Raw genomic sequence first — 18,321 nt, 5'->3', positions numbered from 1 at the left:
ACTTTGATGTTTGAAAGTCTATAGGTTGACATATATTCAGATAAAATGTAATTATAAAAATGAATTAATAATTATTTTCAAATATTGCACCTGTCAAACATAGTCTATTTTGCCGTCAATACTGTTGACGGTGTCCTTTATCAGTAGGCGTAGGTGTAGGTGTGTAAAAAAAAGTTGATGTTGTCATGAAGACAAGATCCTGGTCTGTCAGCGGTTTCCCTCTATGTCACCTAAAGCAGCAGCAGCGCGCCAGCGCCGCGTCAGGCAGCTTCTGGTGTGTAAAGACCATAGACTGTATAAAAACATGGACGTAGTGTCCGTGACGTCACCCGTAGACTCCTGAAGTGTGTTTTTGAAGCCTAAAGTGTGTAGAGCAGGCCGACGCCATCTTGGCAGCGCGTCACCGCGCGACTCTCCCGGACAATCAAAAATGGGCAAAAAGGCGGGAGCTGGTTACTGAAGCCACACCCACCTAGCACGACGGCAGTGTCAGCAGCGGCAATCGACCTTTTACTCAATTGGCTACGCCCTTAATTAATGCAGAACTTTAAGTCTTAATATAATTTAAACGGACGAGTTATAAAAAAAATTAGCTATTTATTAAGGGCAAAATTAGCTATTAAGACCAAATTAATTTTTTGCACCAGGCTGTAAACATGTTTTTTCCTGCTGTAAAGTTGGGCATTTTAACATGGGGAGTCTTTGGGACTGACTCCCTTTTGCAGCCAGCCTCAAGCGGCCAGTCGATGAATTGCAGTTTTAAGTCACTTCCTTATTGGCCTCATGAGAGAGAGCGTTAGGTTGGCGCTCGGTAAAGACACAGAAAACCCGAGGCAGCTGCCACTCTCCTGACACACAGCAGAAACTGCACGCTCACGCCACGCAGCCAGTGTGTCACCGGTATGGCAAACCAAAGTGGTCACAAACGCCTGCTCAGGCGTCTGATTGCACATTGACACGTCAAAAGCATGCGATTTTACAGCAAAACACGCGTGCTCGACGTGTGATTTGCAGTAAAAACGCGCGTTCTTAGCGTGCGCTTTGGAGTCACCAAAAACGCACGTTTTTGACATGTAAACAGGTCTACCAAACTGGCGGTGCAAACGTCTTTTGAAGTATCCAAACAGGCGAAAGAAACTTGCGCTCTCCAAGTGTTTTCAAAATGGCACGTTGAAAGCGTGTGCTCACTTCATAGGGCAGAAGTCTGTAATGATTTGTCCGCTATATATGGGCTATCACGGTAAGGCATTGCTACAGCATACATATTCTTTTTTTCCACTCGGTCATAATGAGGGATGTTATGTCGTTTAAATGACACATTTTAATTTAATGTGGTTAAGTTTCATTAAAGAAATGGGTCTTGTACACTCTTTATTATAGATCAGTGGTGTGGTACAGTTTTCACGAATGTTGTTCATTTTAGCTGCTATCTAAAGTTGCCTCTGTAGCACCATGTAGCACCAGCACAGATGACCACCACGACATAATAACTCTTGGGAACGTAATATTATGTCGTGGCCACGAGTTTAATGCATAAACAAACCTGCGAGACCATACAAACACGGATTTTTTCAGAGTTGGATTCATTAATGTTTTATTTTGAATTAAGAGATTATTATATTATTTATAATATAAATTATTTCATTATTAAATTATTATATTAACCATAGGCCTTGGCTACCGGGCTGTATGCGATCGTCAGCATTCAAATGAAGTTTATCATGAATAAATGTTACATAAAGTGTATAATATAAAATAGGCCTACAAGAAAAATATTTAATCATTTTCTTGTGAGTCTGTTATTTGATCTGAGTCTGTTACTTTTCCCCGTAATATTTGTATATTATTATTGTCCTATAATTATTGGTTATATTTTTATATTATATTCGTTCATATTCATCTTTTCCTTTCATTTCGATCTCTTTACTTAACGTTCTGAATACTTTTGTAAATAATAGCTGTACTGTAAATGGTCGACATGCGAATCATGCTTTGATTATGCTGACTGGAATTTTTGCTGGAATGCATTTTAAATGTAACATATTTCATTTTATTTTGGCTAATTAATAGACAATAATTGTAAATGCTATAGTGTTTCGTTGAGGAATTAATTATTCACGTATAGTTTCATTTGTAAATGAAAGCACAACATGGTCATTTATCATCACGCATGGGCATAAATACAATCACAAATTGAAAACTTTCTTGGCTTAATTGTCTGATAAATGAGCATCTTGTGTTTTCATTTACAAACGCGACATTACTACGTGAATGATTAATTCCTCAACGGAACACTATTGTACTTATAATTATGGTCTATTATTTAGCCAAAATAAAATGAAATATATGTTAAATTTAAACCAAAGACTATAGAATACCGTATGTCTTAAAATGACTTTGACTGCACTCCAACAAAAATTCCAGTCAGCATAATCAAAGCATGATTTGCATGTCAACCAAGAAGCTAAGAACACTTGTTTTTATGGTAAATCACGCGTCAAGGACGCGCGTTTTGCTGTAAAATCGCACGCTTTAGACGTGTCAATGTGCAATCAGATGCCCGAGCAGGCGTTTGTGACCACTTTGGCTTGCCATACACCGGCCTGAGAGGCGCCTCTCACACAGGCAGTCTGCAAGCTCTAACCCAGCAAACATTTGGACATTTTTTGACAGTTGAAAAGACGTCCGTCCGACACGTCCCGTCATGGTTGAAAAATAGTTCCAAAATGAAAGTTGAACCGACGTCTTTGATGTCTTCTGGACGTGAACTTCTTTCCTGCACGTCTTCTGGACGTCTAAATGCGGCGATTTCTGGACGTTGTCGTTTAAATGAGTTGCTGCATAGTTTAAGTTTATGTATATATAAGCCTGCATATAAAATAACCACACACCCATTGTGTAACATCGTGAAAGGCAATCAATTATGTCTTGAGGTTTAACACATCTTGACAAAAGTTTAAGATCGGTCCAGTCAGACCTGAACGTCCATAAAACATCTTAATCACGTGCACATCACAAACAATAACACATTATTTGTGGACATATGCAAAAAAAGAATCATGTTCTGATTTAGCACATTTTATTGTTTTTAAACAGTTTAGCATCTGTTAACCAAACTAAAATACCAATTTCAAAATACTGAATTCTTATATAACGGGATAGTTTACCCAAAAATGAAAATTCTGTCATTTACTCACCCTCATGTTTCAAACCTGTATACCTTTCTATTTTCTGACGATATTGTTTTCACGTTTGCTTTACTGGGACAATGACAAATAAGAACCTTCAGGATGAAAAAAAATATTTAAAAAAATTGTTTTTCAATGTAATCTTTGTATCCATTTTGGATTTCTGAAATAAGTTTACAGGCCTGCCATTTTCATATGATTTAATGAGGGTCATCACTGAATAAAAAGTGCTGAAATACTCAATCTTGAAGTCCATTATTATTGTCAAAAATTTCTATTTTGCAGTATTTGTTTATTAATGTTTTTGATATATAATAATATAAATCAATATTAATTGCATTTATTTTTAAATACTTTAATCATATAAATAATATTAAGAATATTATTAATATTTGAACATGGCATAACCACCTTGCAGGAGCCATTGTTGTCATGTGACAAGAAAATCATAACACATGTTTGAAACCATTGCTATTTATAAAATCAAAGAGGTGTAAATGATTTTAAACTCTATAGAACCGACATGTATTCAAATATTACATTTCTGAGAATGCGTTCACGTATTTTCTACTAGATGTTAAAAGATGGTTTCTTTTTATCATGTCTTTATTAATCTTGTCATTGACTTACACAGTTGTCTAATAAACACAAAGATATTTGGAAGAATGTTTGTAACCAAGCAGATCTCACAATCCATTAACTGCCATTGTAGGAAAAATTATTATGATCGTAACATGAGGGTGAGAAAATTATGACTATTTTCATTTTTGGGTGATCTATCCCTTAAACACACTACAGTTGTTTGGCTCATTTCTTGTAACCTCCACCCCTATCTCTTCCTGGAGCGAGCTTCAGGTGTTCTGCCATCGCTGCATCCACTTCAGAGTCTCCACCTCTTCACAGCAGCTGAGGGAAGTGAATATATTTATTTTTAAAATAAATAAAATAAAAAAATTTGAGATAAATGACATGCACTTATTTTTAAAATATCTTTATGGTCTACAGCAAAAAAAAAAACAAGAAAAAAACTTGGAACAAGATGAATGAATCATGAATTAAACATTAGAAAAAGGTAATCAACATGCATTAGATTTTATTTTTATTGTATAAAAGATGTTGAGTTTTAATGTGCTGCCATTGAGAAACACCGTTAACTGGGTGTGTAACTGTGAGAAAGTGAACAGGACATTTCTGATAAGACAGGAGGGCTGTGATGTCCCCTGAATAATTACTTATAGCGTACCAATAAAAACACATCAATATAAGTAACTTTTAGCCTTCTAACGTTAGCTAATTTTAGCCATACTCAGTGAATTTCAGTTGACAATGTGGGCATCATTTCTCTCGGTTCCTTTGTGTCAAACAAGTAAATCTCAAGCACGTTAATCAAATAATACAAAATGTACTTACCCAACAGTAGATTTTATATAATATATATCGATACATCTCCCTCCTTGAGTCCTCTTCGAGTCCTCTCCTCGTGGTTGCCTATGGTGGTTGCCTGCTCAATGTTCCGGAACTTCCTGAAGAAGCGAGATAATCTATCCTATCGCGGGATTTTGTAATATCACAAAATATATTACTATGTTTTGTGTCTACATCTTGGCAGCACCGTTTTGGCAATTACATCCAACTCAGACCAAAATGGTGACCGGATATATATCTGTTTTACATGTATATGCATAGATTCCATAAAAATAATAACGAATACATAAAACAGGTTGAAATGATGACTAAATCGCAGCATGGCTTTGCAATCACTTACCCACACTGGGCAGTTTTTCATTATAATTTATTTAAACAAGATAAAGTAAATATATTTACTTTGTATACATTTTTTTTTCCTGCTAGTCTTGCTTGGACGTCTTTTCACAACCATGACGAGACGTTTAAAAGACGTCAGTGGACGTCTATTCACAACCTCTTTAAAACCTCTTAAAAACTACTTGGTGCACTTAAATTAATTATTGCAGTATTAATCAAGGTGAAGCACATCTTTTGCAAATTCCACAAGGATGTCATAGAGCAGTGGTTCCCAAACTTTTCCATTCCACGACCCACCTAGACAAGTGTAATATATTTCACGACCCACCAAAATATTAAAAAAAAAAAAAAAACAACGAGTGAAATTACTTTAAACCTAATCTTACTTAAAATTTTTATGACAGAAATTAAGTATTTAAGAAAAATAACCATTTTATTTTAGAGTACAACTGAAAATTTCACTACAAATTTACAAGTTTTAATTTTTGTTTACTGGCGTTAAAATATGTAGTGTCCATAAAAACGTGAAGCAGGCTCACTCCAGTGAAGTGTGATCTGCGCTGCTGTGTTTTGTTGCATTCATGATCCTTCCGTGTGTGTCGGCGAGAACGGAGCACAATCCAACACTTTTTTAGAAAAGCATAAGAAGCAAAGCAGAACTATCTAAAACAGTTTGGAGATTAAAATAATTGTGAAATAGGTAAAAAAAGACCGATTGAACCTTTTAATGACATTGCTCTGAGACCTTCAAAACACGCAACGCACACGGACTTAATTGCAATTTGAAAATCACACTAAGGATATTGCAGTTCATTATTAATGTTGGTGGGCTATATCGTTGTGATGAGTGGGTTCCCAGTTCCCGCCTCCTTCTTCCTGTGATTGTGAAGATTTTAATGTTTTACACTGGTGCCGAAGCCAGGGAGGAAGGAGGGGCGCGCTGCCGAAGATCCTTCGCCGCTGGGGTGAATCCGCAGTGCCATCGAGCAGGGCGAAGGAGTCTGCCGCCGAGGGTGCTCGATGTGGTGGGCTGGAGTGAGTTGCCGGGGGGGGGGGGGGGGCGAACTCACTCCAGCCCACCGCCTCGATGACTCCTTCGTGGAAAGAGGTGGGAACCGGCGGACAATCAAACAAAGTTTTAATAACCAAATAAACACAAAACAGCGCGACAGCCCCTCTCGGATGACTGCCGTGCACAAATAAAAAACAAACACAAAATAAAACCCAGGCCTGGTCCTCTCTCGTCCTTCACTGTCATCGCTCCTCTTTTGTATCTTTCCGATCTCCTCCGTGGTTCTTGAGACCGGTGAGTGTTGCTCATTTCCCAATCACTCCACCGGCCTAGCTCTGTTCCCATGGCACTAGGCCCCGCCCCACTCGTCACATTCGTGCAGCCCTAGACTGAACTGTGTTAGTGTCTGTGTGTCATTGAAACGCAAAATTAGCTGCAGCCAAGTGACTTTGTGCGACCCACCTTGTTCCATTCCGTGACCCACGAGTGGGTCGCGACCCACAGTTTGAAAACCCCTGTCATAGAGGGTCACGATGGACGTGTAATGCATGTGTAAAAGACGTCACCTAGTGACGTCCTCTCACAACCGATTCACAACACGGGTAAATATCGAACAACACGTAGCTAAAAGTCAAAGTAACAATTATACATGCAACCCCATAGAACTATAGACATGTACAAACGTATCTGAATGCATTTTTAGGAAATGTTCTGTGTTACATATTTCTACCGATTTATGCCGTCCTACCGCGACTATTTTTGGCCGGCCACACGACGTCGCCGTTGGACCAATGTTTGCTGGGAACATGGGAGCAGAATTAAAAACGGACGCGCCACACAGCTGAGGCGCTTGCGCCACGCATCCAGTGTGTCGCCGGCCTGCAAATAGCAGATTTTTTTTTGTGATATGCTATTTACACTAAGTTCAAATATCAATAGATTCTATTTATACTATGTTAAAATGCAGTATTTTCTGATATTAATACAACTTACTGCAAATAGTGGCAATTATCTGCACCTCAGTATTGTAGTAGCCTACATTAAAACAGTATGCAATAATAACTTATTGAGTCTAATTTAATGGATGCCACCTTATTGGGACAATAAAGCCCTCTCTACACCTACCAATAACGTTTTCATTATTTACTTAGTTTTCATTGAAAATAAATGCTTTTCTGATGTGATCTGAATTTTGAAAAGGGAGAATAAATTTCGAAAAAGGGCAGGCTTGAACCCGGGTCGATCACGTCAGAATATTTATGACATACGTTTGACCTCCTGCGCCCCTGGAGCTAAGTGTCATATATTGTCTTTTGTAATCTTGACTAACCGAAAATAACACGTTTGGTGGACATATGCCCGACTCCCCCCCATCACCACCACCCAAATAATCCCGACTGGAGCCAATGGAAATGCTTCTCCTTCTGTGCGTGTTATTCCTCTGAGAACTTCAAAGCAGACCGCTTAAGGTAAATTATCTGGGATGATTAATTGATTTACGATGCTTGCCAACTCTCACGCATTCACCGTGAAGCCCCCTTTCCACTGCACACGACATTCGGACACAATTGTCGTATTTCTCCCTCTAGCGGCAGTCGCGCAGAACTTTCAAACTGGTCGTGCAGCAACCGTTACCTTGGCATATTCACCATGGTAAAATTAATAATTTTAATGAATATAATTAATGTATGAATGCATCGTCACAAATCAGATGACCCCCAAAATAAAAACAGTAGGTTTTATGTGGCTAATAAATGTAAATAATGGTTTAATAATTATTAAATAATTATTTCTGCCATAATATTCTAAACCACCATTTTACAGAAATCGTGTTTAAAGAATAATGTTAAAGTTAAGAAAATATTGGTAATTCTGACCTCGCACCGATTGTTTTGATTAGAATACATTACATCCAGTCGGGCGTTCGCATCCGGTCTAGTCGCAGAAGTTCAAATATTTGAACGTATTCGAGGCTCAAATCGGATCCGAAATTTCCGCATACGCATGTGATCGGAACTCCACGCAGCTCCCGCACTACTTTCCATTGGAAATGAATGACTTCCGGTCTGTCGCTTGTCGTTTGTCGGAGACAGTGTAAAGGCGGCTTGAGACACACGCAATTGACTCTTTCCACACGCTCTTACGCCACACATCCATTTTCTCACGCACAGTAAAATCGCAAAGCAAAGAGGACACGGAGACCGACAGACAAGACAGAGCAGGATACTTATGTTATAAAAAATAATCTCAGCTCTCAGATTCTGTTAATTTTATTACAAAATGCAAGCAATAGGTTTTGGCGCTTGTAAATGTGACATGACAGATATGGCACGTGAACCGATCATCTTTAGCTAATAGTAAATAAACACGAATGAACAATGTTGAAAGATACATAACTTACCGAAATGTATGTCCCTCTTCATATCGATCAATCAGGTTTTTTTCAATGTGCAAAGAGGTCAATAAAACTTCTGGAGAACAATTATTTCACAAAACATTTACCTCAAAGCCATTTAACAGTAAACCATATATGTAACTTTAGCACGTTAGTTGGCAAGAAAAAAAAATAGCTATAGAGAATATTTAGCTAATTATCTGTAGTCCTACTATATTAAATATTTATTATATTTTTACTCATATAATTAAATACAGGTGTTGTTATAATCATGGCCGTAGCCAGCTGAGGTCACCGATGTCCGGACCTCTGTAAATTTTTCATGTTTGAAAAAAAAAATTGTTCTCTGATTGACTAATTTACTGATTGCGTCATAACCAGCGACTCTCTGTCGCACAGTAGAGAAATTAGAAGTAGAAGGCAATCTTTTACTGTCTATGAGGCAATCTGTCGAATGTGGAGGCATAAAGTCAAGGGATATAATTAATCAGAATACTTACCAAAATGTGCTCCTGTTCACGCTCGCCTTCTCTGGAAGATTCGGTGGGTGATTCAGATTTCTCTTGCCACAGCGATTAGAAGACTTACAGGTTGCTCACGTGACATCTACGTCATCAAGCTCAGTTTGAGTCTGCGCAGTACGCCCGACCCCCAGGAAGTGCGTGCTTCTAATTGACTTCACTTGTCTCCGTTGAATCCAATGGGGTCGCTGTATCCATTTCTTTTACTGTGGTAGTGACGCAAGTAGCTTTGCAATAAAGCGTTCATTTGAAGTAGAGGACTTTTCTCCCCCACCTTCACCTGAAGTGGAGGATGTCGAGGTGTCTGTGGCCTGAGCCATATCAATTTGAGCCGCTGGCTCAAACTGCGGTCTTAACTCCCGCACCGTGTTGCTTTTCAGCGCGAGCTGTGTGGAGAAGCCCATTTCCACCTCCATTGCATTGGAGAAGCAAACCCGCATAAAATGCAGTTTGCACACTCTAGGTGGGAACTCGCGGTCTTCCAGGCCAAGTGCATGCAACCTAATTGTAAAGTCTGCTGGAAAACTATGCAGTCCAGCAGTGCTGTTGCAACCAGCAACACTAGACCTATGTACCATCCTGACCACTGTACTAAATAAATACAGATAAATCTACGCCAAACTTGAAGCTATCTTAACTGATGCAATACAATGCTACTAACTAACTATGCTTCAAACAATACTAACGTTACACTAACAACTATGCGAATTAACTACATAGGCTACACGAAAAAATCTTAATAACTATATAAATGCTATGCTAAATAGATGCTCTAATAGTCTATCCTGGTCGTTTTCAATACTCGCAATTCCAACTCCTGACTCACTACAGTGATTTTTATGGAACAAGATGGTTTTATACTGCCAAGGGCGTGGTAGCTCGTACCAAGGGGGCGTGGTGAGCTGGAAACTGCTTACGTCACCTGCCACCCCAAACATCCAGCCCCACCCACTACCGAAAAACCCAACAGTTCTTAAAAGCTGGGGGAAAAAAATCACTCCATTATTTTTACAGGAAAATACAACAAAGTATATCTTTAACAAGTAGCGCGTCAATTCTGCATGTAGGCCTATGTAAGACTCTCTCACTCTCTCTGCTCTTACCAAAGCGACGGCGAGTGGTGCGCCTTTACAGGAGAGTTTACAATACGTCAAACACAGGTATATGGAATTACATTTGCTTCAATAAAAATGAACGTAACTTTATAAAACTGAACGTAACTTTTTCAGAAACTATCAAAAATATGCCATTACAAAAGAAGAAAAACACAATGAAAATGAAAAAAAAAAAACTCAGTCGCACAAATTTAACAGGCTCTTCAAATAAACTTCATTCTCTGTTAATGTTTTTCAAAGATTCCTTTTCGCTAATCGTGGATTCTGAATGTATTGCCACAGATTTCGCTTACGGTTCGCAGTTTTTCGTTTGGTGTTTTGACACAGACCTCTCGTGGGGGCATGCTTAACAATGATCTACTCTGATTGGATAGTGAGCTTTTGATGGACAGATGCTCTCTGACCGGGAATACAGACGCCACTCAGTGGCGATCATATTGGAAAGCTCCTGCTGTGATTTGTATTACTTAAATAATATTTAACCTTCGATCATCTCAGTCTGTAAAGATGAGCTCTTGTCCTTCAAGGCAGCTTGAAGTAAGCATGTGTTACTGAATGACAATAATAACCTGCAACAAACTGTAGCACACTGTAACATGACAAACTTGTATCGATGTTATCGGTTACTTCAGTAACACAAGCTTACTTCAAGCTGCCTTTAAGGACAAGCGGAGGAGGAAGACGATGCCGCTCCGTGTCTCCTGAGATCTCATCTTTACAGACTGAGACGATCGAAGGTCAAATATTATTTAGATATTTAGTAATACAAGGCACAACGTATTGCATACAAATCACCACGAGAGCTTTTATTTCTTTTTCTTTTTTATTAATGCAGAGAAAAAAAGTATAAACATACAAAAGTATAAACATACATCACATAATATCAACCACAAAAAAAGGGGAGAAAAGAGGGCCAAAATCTAAACAAAATTCAAATAGTTTTTCCATTTCTTTTAGGAAAACAGAGAAGACAGGTTTACAGTTGGAGAATTTGCATTTGTGAATGTGAAATTTGTTTAGGAAAAATTTTAATTTGGGGGGTCAGAGTCATAATACCCAAATATAATGTTTTTCATATGTACTGAGAAGCCTGGCAAAAGCTTACACTTGACAAACACACCAATATCATCCCAAAGTTTCTGAGTGTAGTGATATGACCAAAATAAGTGTAGTTTATTTTCGAACAAAAAGACCATGTAAGATCAATATCAGATTTAAATCTTTGTTCAATTCAATTCAATTCAAGTTTATTTTTATAGCGCTTTTTACAATACAAATCGTTACAAAGCAATTTTACAGAAAATTATGTTTCTACAATATTTAGTAATAGCTTAAAAGTCGTGACTGTCAGTTTGTGCACGTATGACAGGATTTTTAGAAAAATTAATACAAGACGTAGTCAGCCAGACGATGAACATTATCCATATTATTAATAATTAATAATTATTATATGATGCAGTCACACTTGTAGCAATATTTGTTAGTTCTGTTTGTTGATTCAGGGTTAGCATCATCTGAGGTCCTCTGATGGTCAGCATCATCTCTTCTCAGGTGTTCTGGATCCAGACTGGAGCTTGTGTAAATCCTAGTTACCACGGGCAAAACATAGAAACAAATAGAGACATCTTTAGCATAGCTGCTGATCCATCAAAGTAAAATTAATTAGTTTAACCCAAGCTAAAGAATAAGAATGCACATTTGATCAGATGCAACTACACTCACAATTTAAGATACATTATTCGAATGCTTGGCAAAAGCATTGGTGTTTTTAATCTAGATTTAAAGAGAGAGAGTGTGTCTGAACCCCGAACATTATCAGGAAGGCTATTCCAGAGTTTGGGAGCCAAATGTGAAAAAGCTCTACCTCCTTTAGTGGACTTTGGTATCCTAGGAACTACCAAAAGTCCAGCGTTTTGTGACCTTAGGGAGCGTGATGGATTGTAACGTGGTAGAAGGCTAGTTAGGTATGCAAACTAAACTAAAACATTTAGGGCCTTATAGGTAAGTAATGATAATTTGTAACTGATACGAAACTTAATAGGTAGCCAGTGCAGAGACTGTAAAATTGGGGTAATATGATCATATTTTCTTGACCTGGTAAGGACTCTAGCCGCTGCATTTTGGACTACCTGTAGCTTGTTTATTGAAGAAGCAGGACAACCACCTAGAAGCGCGTTACAATAGTCCAGTCTAGAGGTCATGAATGCATGAACTAGCTTTTCTGCATCAAAAACAGATAACATGTTTCGTAGCTTGTATAAACTTCTTTACAGGGTAGAACCTGTGTATGAGCTTAAAAGAAATCTCTTTCACTTTGTCTGTGAAAAAGAATTTTTGTGGTAGAGACCAGATTTTATCACCGCGAGAGCTTTCCAATATGTGCGCCGCTGAATGACGTCTGTACTTCCCGGTCAGAGAGCACCTGTCCATCAAAAGCTCACTATCCAATCAGAGTAGATCATTAAGCCCGCCCCCACGAGAGGTTTGTGTCAAAACACCAAATGAAAAATTTTACCCATAAGCGAAATCTGTGGCAATGTATTCAGAATCCGCGATTAGCGAAAACACATTTTTGAAAAACATTAACAAAGAATGAAGCATATTTGAAGAGCCTGTTATATTTTTGCGACTGAGTTATTTTTTTTTTTTTTCATTTTCATTGTGTTTTTCTTTTTTTGTAACGGCATATTTTTGATGGTTTCTGAAAAAGTTACGTTCAGTTTTATAAAGTTACATTAATTTTTATTAAACCAAATTTAATTCCATACAGGTACGCTGTGCATCCATTGAGATGAACGGAGAGAGAAACTCTTAAGCGCTCATATATGTTCATGAATACTACTTACTGGCCTCAAACTCACGTACTGGCGAGTAAAATCTGAGGATTTATTAGCCATTGGCTAATATTAGAAATCATTTAGTCACATAGAGTGAAGATTTAGTCGCATATGCAAGTGATTTACTTGCAATGTAGAGGTTTGTGTACTCACCATGGTAACCATAAATTAACCATGGTACTCTAACCATAGTTTTACGTGGTAGCCTATTTGTAGTAAAACTGCCATTATACAAATGTCAGTCAAACTGCCAAAAAACATAGCATACATAGTTTTACTATTATAAAACCATGGTTAAGTTTTTATGAGGGCTGGTATAGTGGAAATATCTCAACACGTCTAGTGTGTGCAATCAGAAATATCCTGTATCCAGAAATCTCTGTGCATATCAAATGTATGGTCGTGTACGGGACTCAGCACACTTGCTGTGGAAATTTTCATACACGGGTCGTACACTTTAAGTTTCACTGAAATTTCCCATGTCAGATGTATCCTAGAAATTCCTTTTTCACGCAGTGTTAATTGGGGCAAATTAAATTAAAAAATATACTGCCATTGTGTGAATTATATATATCTTAATCATATAATCTATAAATGAATGTAATCTGATTATGATAATTTTTAAATGTAATTTAAACTTAAGTACTTAGTTTTTGGAATCTGATTACATAATCCAGATTACATGTAATAAGTTACTATACAACATTGCAAATTCTGTATGTTGTCAAATAGTTCTACATACAGGTGCTGGTCATATAATTAGAATATCATCAAAAAGTTGATTTATTTCACTAATTCCATTCAAAAAGTGAAACTTGTATATTATATTCATTCATTACACACAGACTGATATATTTCAAATGTTTAATGATTTAAGGAAAATCCCAAAGTCAGTATCTCAGAAAATTAGAATATTACTCAAGACCAATACAAAGAAAGGATTTTTAGAAATCTTGACTGAAAAGTATGAACATGAAAAGTATGAGCATGTACAGCACCCAATACTTAGTTGGGGATCCTTTTGCCTGAATTACTGCAGCAATGTGGCGTGGCATGGAGCCGATCATTCTGTGGCACTGCTCAGGTGTTATGAGAGACCAGGTTGCTCTGATAGTGGCCTTCAGCTCTTCTGGATTGTTGGGTCTGACATATCGCATCTTCCTCTTCACAATACCCCATAGATTTTCTATGAGGTTAAGGTCAGGCGAGTTTGCTGGCCAATTAAGAACAGGGATACCATGGTCCTTAAACCATGTACTGGAAGCTTTGGCACTGTGTGCAGGTGCCAAGTCCTGTTGTATAATGGAATCTGCATCTCCATAAAGTTGGTCAGCAGCAGGAAGCATGAAGTGCTCTGCGTTGACCTTGGACCTCAGAAAACACAGTAGACCAGCACCAGCAGATGACATGGCACCCCAAACCATCACTGACTGTGGAAACTTTACACTGGACCTCAAGCAACGTGGATTGTGTGCCTCTCCTCACTTTCTCCAGACTCTGGGACCCTGATTTCTAAAGGAAATGCAAAATTTACTTTCATCAGAGAACATAACTTTGGACTACTCAGCAGCAGTCCAGTCAGTCCTTTTTGAAGCGAGACGCTTCTGATGCTGTCGGTTGTTCAAGAGTGACTTGACACAAGGAATGCGACAGCTGAAACCCATGTCTTGCATACGTCTGTGCGTAGTGGTTCTTGAAGCACTGGCTCCAGCTGCAGTCCACTCTTTGTGAATCTCCCCCACATTTTTAAATGGGTTTTGTTTCACAATCCTCTCCAGGGTGCGGTTATCCCTATTGCTTGTGTACATTTTTCTACCATATATTTTCCTTTACTTTCACCTCTCTAATAATGTGCTTTGACACAAAGCTCTGTGAACAGCCAGCCTCTTTTGCAATGACCTTTTGTGACTTGCCCTCCTTGTGCAAGGTGTCAATGGTCGTCTTTTGGACAACTGCCAAGTCAGCAGTCTTTCCCATGATTGTGTAGACTACAGAACTAGACTGAGAGACCATTTAAAGGCTTTGCAGGTGTTTTAAGTTAATTAGCTGATTAGAGTGTGGCACCAGGTCTCAATATTGAACCTTTTCACAATATAAAATTTTTCTGACACACTGAATTTGGAATTTTCCTTAGTTGTATAATAATCAAAATTTTAAAAAACTTTTAAAAACTTTTTAAATATATAATTCTGTGTGTAATGAATGAATATAATATACAAGTTTCACTTTTTGAATAGAATTAGTGAAATAAGAACTTAATTTTAGAACTTAAATGAAACTCCAGACTTCATAATGAGACTTCATAATAATTCCTTTTCTTAATTACAGAAATTATTGTTAATTGTATTTGTATTGTGGTAAAATTATCTGAATAAGGTGGTTTAAATATTTCAGCCTTCTGCACTGCTTAAAACTTTGTCAACTTCGCATATCTTCACATCTTTCAGGTTTGGAGGCAGATTTAAGAGAAAACTTCTTTGGACAGCACATTGCATCTAATGTTATACAAAGAGCTGTGTCGTCATTTATGACTGACAGCAACCCAAATAAACCGCTGGTCCTCTCTTTCCATGGGACTTCAGGAACTGGAAAAAATCATGCTGCCAAAATCATCGCAAGAAATGTATACGAAAAAGGGGAAGACAGCAAGCATCTAGACTTATTTATATCTGAGCATCATTTCCCACACACAGAAAAGTTACACTTGTACAGTGTAAGAAAATAAATGGTAGTGTTGTAGTCTTGGCCTAAGACTCTAGTAATCACATTTATTGCTTCTTTACCATGGTCTGGCTCTAGATTTAAGGTCTAACATAGCCCACAGGACAGCAGCATAGTTGGGGATTTGGGTCATTAAAATTTCAGTAATTACAGTAATGATGCTGCTATTAAACTGACAGCATTTTCGCCCAGTAAAAAGGGACCTGAGGAAGTGTTGCACATATAGAAGTCATTTCTTCAAATGGGTTTTGCATGTTCTGCACTTTCAGGCACAACTAAAGCAGCAGATTCATGAAAGTGTATCACGTTTTCCCCGCTCCATGTTTATATTTGATGAAATGGAAAAAATGCAACCACAGCTGATCAATGCCATAAAACCTTTTCTAGACTACAATGCCCGTGTAGATGGAGTTTCATTCCGTAAGGCAATCTTCATATTTCTCAGGTGATGCCCTCAAATCAGGGGTTTGTAATATGGATTTATTTAAATGTAGCTGTAGTCAACATATTAACTAAATAAAATTCAAACACAGTGGTAATTAAATACACTTCATGCTCCCAAAAGATTGCCACAACTGATGATAAGCTTGTTTGTTTATAGTAATGCAGGTGGGAATATAATTACTGGAGTGACTCTGGATTTCTGGAGAGAAGGCATTATTCGGGAAAACATATAGATGGATAGCAAGGAACTGGAGATTAAAATCACTGAAAACATCTTCAATGATAAGAAAGGTATGTAGACTATTGAAAGAGCATTGAAATAATTTACATTTTTGTCAAAATAAACAAAAAATTTATTTTAAAATGTATTTACACTAAAACATTTTATTTACGTTTATTTACTCATATGTTATTTGCCCATTTTATATATACTTTCAAAATATATTCTGTGCCTGATCAGTGTTTTTCTGGGGTTGGTTCCTAAATTATTTTATTTTTCTCAATCCTGAATATGTGTTTACATTTACTCCATAAATAACTTCTATGTCTCTTCTACAGGTGGATTTTCGTACTCTAGTATCATAGATGAGCATCTGATTGATCATTATATTCCTTTCCTACCTCTGGAGATGAAGCATGTACGTCAATGTGTCCTGGTTGAGATGGCCCATCTGAACATCACTCAAGACTCTGATCTGGCATATCAAGTGGCCAAAGACATGCCTTACTTCCCTAAAGAAGAGAGAGTATTTGCTGTTAAAGGCTGCAAGTCTGTCAGACAGAAGTTGTCGCAGTATATTGATTAATAGCAGCACATGTTGTCCTGTTAGACACACAGCTGAACAGCAATGACCTTACACTACTCTTTTGTTTTTACTTATTAATATTTCAGTCTTGATGGGTTACACTGATATCTGGAGTCTGGACTTTTCTGCTTCTTGAGAAGATAAGATTGTCTCAGTATGAAACATTTAGGCCTATGTGTACAGCCTGATTAATTTTTGGGTCCACATTCTTTAGTCCTACCAGATTTTGGAAGTGGATCCAATTATTGTCACAGTGTCTGGGTTGTGTTCCCTGGGTTTCCACTAGGTGTCCTCCTTTCTCACGGTGTCTGTCTCCTTATCACTTCCTGTTCCCTTATTTGGTCACCTTCCTGCTGTTTAGTAATTGATTGTTCCCCACCTGTCTCCTGTTCCCTCATTATCCTTCTGTGTATTTATACCCGGTCTGTCTGAGTCTGTGTTACGGAGTCCTTGTTTAATGTCCTATAGTTATTCATGTCCGTCGCTTCTTGCCTTGTCTTTGTGTCTTGTTTATGTTTGATATTCTGGTTTTGACCCTGCCTGGACTGTTTACCCCTTTGGTTTACCCTTTAATAAATGACTTACCTGCAATTGGTTCTATCTCCGTGCCTCATTGGATCCCTGCCGTGACAATTATATCATGCAATCATTAAACCAGTTTACTGTATGGGAGTGAAATTTGGGGACCAGTATTACATTTTGAAAATTGGGAGAACACAATTGGAATTTGTAAAAACATTCTAAGGGTAAACAGAGGCACTTCTAACAATGCTTGCAGGGCTGAACTGGGCTTATATCCCTTACACATTAAAATACAACAAAGAGCTGTTCAATTCTGGCATCTATCTGACACTGAATCTATTCAAGTTAAGCCATTCTTGCCCAGTGTCTCATCTTCTAAATATACTCACGCTTAAACTAATGAATGAAACTCAAGCTGAGACTGACTCCAACCACAACCCCAACATTCAGAGAGAAATTGACAAAAATCGAAAGAAATTAAAATAAAAAAATTAATTTGACCTCCAAAACAAACTCCAGTGTTATATAGGGCCTAAACAGAACCACCAAATTGGCAAAATACTTTTCAAATAAACAACAAAAACAAAAGAAAGACCAATTCTTTCAAAATATCGATTCAGTGACCACGACTTAGAATTGGAGAAAGGAAGTGATAAAAAAATCCTGGATTCATAAAGAACAGTGTGTGACTTAAATCAAATAGAGGATGAGAAACATTTTCTTCTTTTCTGTCCCAGTACAACACTAAGAGACATATTCCTTTCACAATTTGTAGCATTGGATTTTTCATTCTAAATGACTATTGAAGGATAGCATGATGGCAGTCAAACTAGCTGCAAAATATGTGTTCACCATACAAACCATATGAAATGGTTAATCCATTGTATTCATTTTACATATTCCTCATTGCATATAATTGTAATTATTATAATTATTATTAAAGATACTTCCTGCTGTTGTTATTTTTATTTTATTTATTTTCTCTCATTTATTACA

The 18,321-nt window shown here is 37.6% G+C and overlaps 1 pseudogene; it reads left to right on the top strand.

Annotated features, from left to right (window-relative positions):
• The window catches only part of LOC132129591 (torsin-1A-like), a 29,774-nt pseudogene extending 12,739 nt beyond the window's left edge, over positions 1-17,035 (top strand).
• The last annotated feature ends 1,286 nt before the right edge of the window (positions 17,036-18,321 follow it).

Source organism: Carassius carassius, chromosome 46, assembly GCF_963082965.1.
Source record: "Carassius carassius chromosome 46, fCarCar2.1, whole genome shotgun sequence".
NCBI lineage: Eukaryota > Metazoa > Chordata > Actinopteri > Cypriniformes > Cyprinidae > Carassius > Carassius carassius.
The sequence above is the reverse complement of the archived record's forward strand: the minus strand, read 5'-3'. Positions and strand labels throughout refer to the sequence as shown.